This window comes from Strix aluco, chromosome 3, assembly GCF_031877795.1.
Source record: "Strix aluco isolate bStrAlu1 chromosome 3, bStrAlu1.hap1, whole genome shotgun sequence".
In the NCBI taxonomy this organism is placed as follows: domain Eukaryota; kingdom Metazoa; phylum Chordata; class Aves; order Strigiformes; family Strigidae; genus Strix; species Strix aluco.
Genome location: NC_133933.1, coordinates 837,039 through 846,725, shown reverse-complemented (window position 1 = coordinate 846,725; position 9,687 = coordinate 837,039). Strand labels below are relative to the sequence as shown.

The 9,687-nt window shown below is 40.2% G+C and overlaps 1 long non-coding RNA gene across 1 annotated transcript; it reads right to left on the bottom strand.

Annotated features, from left to right (window-relative positions):
- Positions 1-5,220: 5,220 nt before the first annotated feature.
- Positions 5,221-9,530, bottom strand: LOC141920420 (uncharacterized). The gene is made up of 3 exons (XR_012622333.1): positions 9,479-9,530; positions 8,816-8,933; positions 5,221-6,313 (listed from the first exon to the last, which is right to left on the bottom strand). It is a non-coding gene; the product is annotated as an uncharacterized LOC141920420 (long non-coding RNA).
- Between the last annotated feature and the right edge of the window lie 157 nt (positions 9,531-9,687).

Genomic DNA, 9,687 nt, shown 5'->3' with positions numbered 1-9,687 from the left:
CATGTTTCTCCCTAACAGAAACAGGAAAGCAATAAAGGAAATACATCAGGCCTTAAAGTTATAATTCCTTTTAAATTTGTCAAATATTTAAGGTAATAGTGAGTGCAGTCCTACTAGCTTATGGGTTACCACACAGGAAAATCTCAGAAAATAACTAGGTTTGGTTTTTAAAATGCATTAAAAAGATATTTTACCTTACATGCATTTTCTTTGCATTACATGCTCAATCAGACAGCTACTTGTCCATCAAACAAGGGCCTTTGCTTTGTTTTTGAAGCCACCTTCCTAAAAGTATGCCCACCCTCATTCTGCCACTGCTGTTTGCTCAGTTTTCAGCCCAGGGCAAGTAATTCAGGGTCTCAGGTAATTTCAGACCTATTTATATTTCTTAGTATTTATCATCATTCCTACCATAATCATTTAAAATTAAGCCCTTGGCTCTTCACAGTTGACAAAGGTCTTCATGGCCTCATAAATTGGTATGGAGAAAAGCCCTGAGCACTGTTCAGCTCTACAAGGGGATTACTGGGGAGAAGTTGCCAGAGTACAAATCATTTTAACTTGGGCATCCGAAAACTGAATTGACAGTAAACGAGCACACACATCTGGAAGCTTTGTGCATTACACATAATGTTCACTCACATTTCTTTTTAAACTAACAGAAGATACGGGTCACAGAATTAATTTGTAGTGTTAGAAGTGACACTAATTCAGCTTTGAAAACAGCTATCTAAAAATTATCCATACAGGCAGAGTGCTTTTGCATTTATTTTTGTTAAACTCTGGCTGTTTTATTAAGAATACAGCATTGCATGCTCAGAGTTCATGTAAATGCCTGAAAAGGCTTTAAATCACATCTCTAGGTCGTCCTTTTTAAAGCATGGACTTAGTGGCTCTTCAGGCACTCTTCACTCCCACTGCACACACAAAAGGGAAAGCACTGTCTCTTGTAAATTTTGTAAAATTTACAATTTCTGAAGATTTTCTCCTTCAAATAAAAATTTTCCGTGCCACTCATTCATCCCTGCAAGTTAAAAATTGCCCATATTTCACTTGATCACACTGAAGAGCCAAGCTGAGTATTTATCTCAAGGATTAGAGAGCTATAAAGTAATATTTATTGAAAAACCAAACTCTTGCTTTCTATTATTCCACAAATATTCAGTCTATCTTCTGAAATTTCCAAGCAAGCTGTGGAGCAGTTGTGTGGGCAGAAGCTGCACTCTGTGGGCATCACGGTAAAACACCAGAACCCAGCCTGGACTGCAGCAGGACAAGCACGTCCCTTGGTTAGCTAACCAGTGCCACCGTACGGCAGAAGATGAAATAGAGAATGAAATAACTCATTTTAGGGCCTTCCTCTGTCAGGAAGCAAATGCAGGCAAGGTATTCTCAATTTCTTCACTAAGGAAAGGCCAGGGCACGATGAGCTGCTTCACGGGTCTTCCAAAGAGAAAAGAGACTCCAACAAAAACATGCAGCACAAGGAATCATCTCTGAAATGAAAATGTGATTTTTCACACTGCTCTGGAGAAAACATAGTTACCCAATTGAACTGTTTAAAAACAGTCACTCTCACTGTAGCTGATCATTCTCTGACTTTCTGGTGAAGCCAAAGATGATTGACACGTCTTAAGGAAAGAGAAACTTCGTTGTCAGAAGAGCCTTTTCCTGAGCTCTGCAAGGCATTCTCTCAGCCAGAATTTGGGGTAACGAGAGAAAGGGACTTCCAAATGTGAGCAATGGCACTGCCTGAGACCTGCAGGGCCATGACTGCTCTGGTAAATGTTCTCTATTCCTGCTTGCAGGGTTTTCTTTAATAAATTACTCCTTCCCTCAATATTGTGTCTACAACCTCACCAGCTGCTGCTGCAGCTAAAGGGGACCACTCTCCCACACTCATTTACACCTAGTGGTACTTGCCCAGCTTTTGCAAATTACTACAGTTACATATTTCCCTCCACTTCATAACATTTCTTCTTTGTCCAACCCAAATCCCCTCATTTAAGACAATACAAGAGATGAGGAGCAAGTGTTTCAGGTCTATCTACTCATTCCTTTCTTCTGTCCAACCCCATGAGCATCCCCTCGCTCCCCAGCACAAGCCTCAGGCCCAGCTTGATCCCCACCACCAAAGTATATTTACCACTTCAGAAAGGCTGTTTACTTCAGCGACACTATATGAATACTTAAATAGTTGCAGAATCTCAAATGCTACACCAATCAGGCCTATGTATTAAGTAAATATACACATAAACAAGTATACATGTAGTAATAAATAGGTATGCATACAAACAGGACCCCCATAGGGTACCACCGCATGTTCCAAACACTGACCTGAAATATTTCTGTCTCCAACAGAGTTGGTGAAAGAGAAAGCAGCTCAATAAAAAGGGGCATAAAATATGAAGATAACTCTTTTGAGAGGACAGACTTTGTTACAGGGAACAATTTTCCTTTAAGCAGAGGATGGAAATATGCATTACCATCAATCTTGCAGCATGTGCAGATAACATTTTCAGAAGAACCCGGACTTAAGGCATCATATTAAATGAATTAAGGTGGTTTCAACTGCCTAAAGACCCAAATTCATAGCTCCCAGAGACTGTTACAGCTCTACTTCAGTACCTGGCCAAGAACATTAAAGGTTCTGTAAAAAATAATTACAAAGCATGTCTTTTCTTCCAAGTAATATAGAGGGTTTTCTATCAGCATATAGAACAATTTCTACTACCAACAGACAGGCACCCTCCATCATCCCACAAAACTGCTCTTGGAACTTCACATTAACAGATTTTAGACAAAGCCTGTGTGCAGCTACAAAGTCCCTGCATCTGAATACACAAGTCTTCACTGCAGACTGTCAGTTTTGAAGACTGCTCCCACTTGATGCATCTGAGCCCATTTTTAACCTGCCAGAAGACTGCAAGAGATGCAGTTGCCCATTATTTCCCCACATAAAGCATATGTTAAAGGTGGCTTGTTACAGACACATTACATCCCATACACTAGCAGGCCATGTGGGTTGAAAACAGTTTGCTTAACTTAAGACCATCCTATTCTCAACTTAATAATACAGATACGGAAAAAGGAGAGCCCAGGCAAATATAAAGGAGTTGTGGCCACTTGTTTGAGTGAGGAAGCTATCGTTTCTTTATTTTCTACAACTTAAAAATTGCAACTGCTTTCCTGAAGTCTTTCACTAATTTTAGATTTCACAGCAATAAAAATCATAACAGAAATGTCTTGGAAGCTCATTACCAGAAAGAAAAGAAGTCTGATAGACTACACGTGTCTATTACACTGCAGGTACAATAGAGTGTAAACACATAGGCTATATATATATATACACACAGTTTGATTACTACCATATCTAAATGGCTTTACTAGAGATAAAAAAATATTTCCTCCAATAATTGTTCAGTACTCTGCCTTACTTTCACTTCATAAGGTACAAAAAAAATTACACTTAATTCATTTCAGAAATCACAGTAGTGGTTTGTGAAAAGATTTGCACCTACAACTGTTCCTTATCAGTTGAAGTGCTCACTTAAGATAAATACTTGGTTGTAGATATCTCCAACTTACGCAGCACACCAGAAGTAATTGGGATGATTACAGGCTTGAATTTGGTCATGTACATCCTCTGCTTGAATTTACTTTCCATAACCATAAACAATATATGCATTTTACTGCTACATCACACCTCCTTCCTGCTGAGAGAGCAGAGCTGTATGCAAACCACAGCTACCCAAGAGGAAAGGCAGGATGACTGGTGCTGCCCTAAAATAGGATGAGATACAGGTGCCCCACCAAGATAATGCAAGCCAGGAGTCAGATGGGTGTGGTTGGGTAGTGTGTTTGATTCAGTCAGTCCACTTTCTTACGTTTACTCTGAAATCCCTCATTCAAATAAAAGATTACATCCACCTGCCGTGGGAGGTTTGATTACTAAATTAATCTAAATGAGTTTTCTGAAGAAAACAGTGAGATTTAGTCAAGTAACCATTAGAACTAATGCAAGCTAGAGAAATGCAGCAGCATCTGAAAGCTATCACGAGATATGGCAGGGAATTAAAGTGGAGCTAAACATGACAAGAATAGGGGGAGAAGATGAAGTAAACGAGGAAAAAAAATGCTTTAAAATCATGCTGTTTCACTGTATACACCTTAGGCTTCTTTAAAAAGTTAGGATGAGGAATATGCATCCTACTAAAACAAATTTATCTGTTCAAAAAGAGTTGCTTGCTCAGGTGTGGCATATAAACAAGCTCCCAGGGTTATTTAATGCTGGTCCCAGTCACACTCTGTAATTGTTTCCCGTAGCTTGTAATGAAATCAGGAAATGGAGATGTCCTACTTAAGCACGGTGGGACGGTTGGAGTGCTACTGGGAAACTTTATTGAGACAGTTACAGGTATAACTTCTTATCCACATTGTCCTTATCTGCAATGATGGCTAAAAAGGGGGAAAATAAACTACTGTGGGGATAATTTTTTTTATTTTAAGGAGCTCCATTTAATCTTATAGTATAAAATAAAATACAGATTTCAGTCCAGCATAAAGCAGAGCCGTAAGAAGCTATCCAGTAGAAGAGTATATGAAAAATTGTAGCTATCTCTTTCCACAGAAGGTGGTTATATGCTTACTGTTCATTTAAAATATGTATGCACCACTTTTTTCCAAATGTCTGTAGTTTTGTTGGTGTTTTTTTTTTTTAAATACTTTTCTCTTGACCAGGGAGGCAGCACTTTAAATGAGATAATTACTTAGTTGCAGAATGGGGAGTGAACTATGGATAGAATTGGGTGATCAACTACAGATGTATCCTGGCTAAAATAAATAAGTGGATTATAAGGAATTCCCCCACACAACTTGGGGAAGTTTAACGTAGACAGGTTTTCTGCTGTTACCTCACAGGTTGCACTAGCACACTTGGTGAGGCAGAGAGGATGGGGCATAGACACACAGGTCAAAAGGGAGCTGTTTAAGTTGCTGCTGAAAGAAATGCCTGCTTTTAGTAACTACCATGGAATTCTTACCGGTAAGACTCATACAACATAAGAAAATGGAATAATGTCATTACAGATATTAAACATTTTTATTTCAATGTGGCGGAGGCTGCTAGAAAAGGCTCGAAAATTACAGCCAGTCTCCTGTAAGCTTGACTAATGATCTAAAGCATATTAAAACTATTGAAATTAAGTAGATACAGTTATTCAGTGCTTTCCACAGATGCTTATACATACACATCCAAGCTGTCTGGGTGTTTCAAAGAGCAGAAGGCACCTGCTGAATTCAGTGGGTTTTTAAGACTGTTTCTCTGAGCAAATGTCTCCCAGGAGAAACTCACAGGCTTTATATAACTTGGGAGACTGTGAAATAGCTAGAGCAGAACTTTCTGAAGAAGCAATGTAACATTCTTTAAGAAATTTGTGTTTGTACATTATTATGGAGGTTGAATTTTCAAATACAGCAAATTTCTACTTTGAAATCCCCTATTACAAAAAAGAGGTACTAAGGATGCACTCTAAAAATTCTTGGTGGGCTCAAGCATTTTATGCCAAATAGCTGCAGTGGTCTTGTCTTTTTTGTAGTTGTTGCTTGTTTTGGGGTGGTGGTGGTGTCTTAGTTTCCAACTGATTCCTCTTGCTTTCAAATGGAATAACTTTGTCAGGTAAGCACAAAGCTATAGCCAGTGGAAATGGAACCACATGCTATGGGTGCCCTTAGGAACAGGGCAAGAAATGGGGTAAATGGTGGCAGCTGCTGAGACTGAAACACAGGAACAGGGTCTGGTGGCAGCTGGGGGAGCTGTTCCATGGGAACATGCCTCATAGTGCAGTGTGATGGGAACAACCTTCCCCTCCCCAGAAAGAGGTTTCGACCTCCAGGCTCCCTCTGTGGGGTTTGTTATGAGGGTAGCCTGGCTAACTCAACCTTAAGGCTACTGGGAGAGAAAAACCTTACTGGGTGAGCTCTGATATCTGGATGGAGAAAGATTTCGGGAGGGGTTTTAGTTCAAGACATTGTTCCAAGAAGTATGCATACAAATTTTCATTAGCATTTTCAGCGTGCCCTTAGGACTTTGGATGGATACATTTTCAATAAAATAGCAAAGAGAAATCTATCTCCACATGTGCTGTCACCAGAGCTGAGATTAGCCTTTATTTATGATCGCAGAACATCTGCGGGTAGGGCGTTCACAGCAGAGGTCCCTTGGCTCTGAAGCTTGTTATTTCTCTTGATGAGGAGTCCAAATGTGCTGGTCTTCAGAGCATGGTGCACGGACCATCTATTTGCCACATTCAGTCTTGTTTTAGGAAGACAATAAGGGGAAATAAAATCAGTAAAGTGTGATCTTCCCAGGTGAGACCTGAGTAAGAGTATTTGTGAAGGTTAATTATAGAAAGTGATTTCACTGGCATGGTGTCCTCTGTGCAGAGTGTGGTGTTGTATAGTATGAAAAGATCAAGCATCTGTGTTAAACAGGACTGTAAAAACACCTTTTCAATATTGTTAACCTACTGGAATGTTGGTGGGTGGTTCACAAGCTGTAGTTTTGAAGTTCCAGTGCCAAACTGATTTATTCCCAGTTTACTGGCATCTGCTGTGCATAAGCAGAAGTTTGGAAGAAAAACATGTCTCTTATCCTAATTCCAAACTAGATGGGGGAAATGTGAATGGGGAAATTAGTGACATGTGTTCTTGGGTGGTGTTTATTACTATTATTATATATCATTAAACTGAATACGGACCTGGGTGGAAAAAAATGCACAAGAAAATTAATGAAGAGAGATAAACTGCAAATCTCGCTGAAAAAATTAATTATACTTCTGCTTTTTCATGATGTTAAACATTATTTTTGTTTGCTGCCTAGCATCTTGAACTAAATCTGAGATCTTGTACCCTTTTTCTGTTACAGTAGTACAGCTGTAACATGTTAGCCCATGACACTTGTGAAGTTTGTACACTTAAGGCCTCTCATTTTGGTGAGTGTGGAAAAAACCTATCTAATTTTGGTTTAAGTCAAAATCTCTATTTTCAGTGCTCACTGCTGTTTGTGTACTGTTTAACTCTTCTAATGCATGTTCAAATGGAAAAAATAAGGAGGTTAATTGTTATTTTTAAAAGCATCATCTGAAAAACATTTTTTTAATGTTTATTCTGGACTTTTTTTACAGCCATACATAATCTCAGCTATAGAATTCATCCTTTGGTACAAGTAACATGGATGTGTGGGTGGCTTTTTTTAAAGTTGAAGCATCTGTTTTGCATGGCTGCTTCTCAAGAGTTTCAAAGTTATGGCATTTCTCTAAGAGCTCAGAACAATGTCAGAAGCAAGTTGTGACCGTGTAATATTGCTTATGAGAGAAGTCAGGAGGACAGAAGGTCGCTGTTTCTTTTACACAGAAATTGAGACAAAGTGTGTTACATTGGGAGTTAATGTCAAAGTGTTTGTTGTGCACTGGTTACTGCTGAGGGCAAAAGTGTTCAAGAAAACCACTTTTCACACTAATTCTGTGTGGTTTTGTCCTTTGCGGTGAATGGATGGTGTCTGTTAGATCTTTGCTTCTAGATCACTTCTAAATCATTCTTACATATTCCTCTACACCTTTGTTATGTTTCTTTCTAAATTGTGCCACACCAGTCTGTTAGAGCTCAAAATACATGTATTGCTTGGTGTTCATTCTCCAGGAAATTACCCTGCTGTCTCTTCTTTGCTTGTCACTTGTATCATGTAATTCTCTGCTTTATATTGGCTTCCCCAATTGAATTCAAGCTTTAAAAGCCCTAAGTAACCACCTTCTGTGCTTAACAGATGACAAGATTTGTGTTGCTCATGTCTCTTGTATTATACGAATGCTTCCAACCACTCCTTTATCACTCTTATGAAATCAAATACATTTTTATAACAGTATAGAGCTTTGAACAGTTATTTGCCATGAGCTAGAGAATAGCAGTTTTAATGAGTAATAATGACATAAAAATCTATCCAAACCATCCTCTGTTTGTCAGCAGCAAAGCAATTATGAATTCAGGCAAACATGGTGAACATTCTTGCTTTGCCACCTAATATATTTTTGTACCAAATAAAACTGCACCAATGAATTCTGAATCTGGATAAAGTTAACACTCCTTTTGCCCAGGCCAAATCCTAAGTTTCTGGATCACTCATCTTATTTCTCTCTTCTGTGTCTTGCCAAAAAGATAAGAAACATGTTGGCACAGAAGAAAAATTATTACTTGGACTGTTCTCCCAGCCAATGAATCTGTTTTCTATAAACACAGCTTTAACAGAAAAATCCAGTTAAGTAAACAGAAAACAGCAGTAAACAACAAGCAATAACAAAATAGTTAGAAACAAACTAGTAATAAATGGCATTATTTTTTTAATTAAATATCCCACAAATTTAAATTGGTAACTCCAGAGGACAGACGAGTTTAAGATGAAGTGTGACAGTTTATTAATGTAATCCTGCATGGATCTCACTGTTGGGATGATCAAACCTCCATGATCACATTACTGTTCATTCATGCTCACAGACATAAATAATAATGATAGTAATTATTAATCTCTTTTGCAATATTCCACTGACCAATAAGCTGAGGAATAATTAATGTATGAGCGAAAACTGTCCCTTAAGTGTAACATTCTGTTGCACTCTGAACATGTAACTGCACAACAAATATTTTAACTGGCAAGCCTTTGTGATAAGCAGTAACAACTGTTGTAACCCTCCTCTTGTACTTTGAAAAATATTTTGACATTCCTGGCTTAAAAGAGTGCTAAGGATCACTATTCTTGCCTTACCGAGGAGAAAAGCGAGGAATGGCGTGATGGAGTGAGCCCTTCAGTCACTTCAGATAAGCGTGGCCTTGAAGTTTGGTGTGACTCTCTCCACGCTGTTGCTGCGTGCCATTGCCAGACCCTGCTATGGGATCTATGGTTAATTCAGCTGTAAGATTAATTACTAAAAAGATTCGGGGGAGTTAATTACTATTCTTTATCTTGAAATGGGTGGGAGGGTTGTGGGAATTATAATCGTTCTGAAAACAAGAGGCACAGAACAAGGTCTTTTGGGCAAATGAATTCTCAATAGATGTATTTTTTCCTGTCAAGTGTCAGTTTAAGCCAGCTCCTGAAGGAAGTGCCCTGAGTTTTTGCTTGACTGGGTAACATGTAATAACTTTCCCCCAGCAGGCCTTGGGGCTGCTGTCATCCCGCAGCAATACCAGGCCAGAGGGGGTGGCTGCGGAGCCTGGTGCAGCTGGACAAGGCCTCCCGGGTGTGAGGTTGCCACGAGTTCCCCTGAGGCGCCAAGGGCAGGCGGGAGATGGCTGCCCTGGCGCCGATGTCTTCTCCCTCAGTCTGGGCCCCCGTTTGGGCTGGTGTCCCCCAAATTTTTGTCCGAGATGGCTCTAAAGCCGTCTCATATCCAGGGGCCGCCGCGGACCTTTTTTAGCCACTTTTTACCTCAGACTTCCCGGCGGGGCCCCGCTGAGGGCCGCGGAGCTCCCACCTTCCCGCGCTCTGCGCCGCCTGACCCTCCTCAGGCACCGTAGCCCGCGGGGCCCCGCCAGGGGGCGCAGGGAGTCGCCCGCGCTGCGGAAGCGAAAGGAACCTCCCGCTACGAAAGCCAATCCGCTTCGACTTTACTGCGCGGCCGCCCGCCCCCCGCCGCT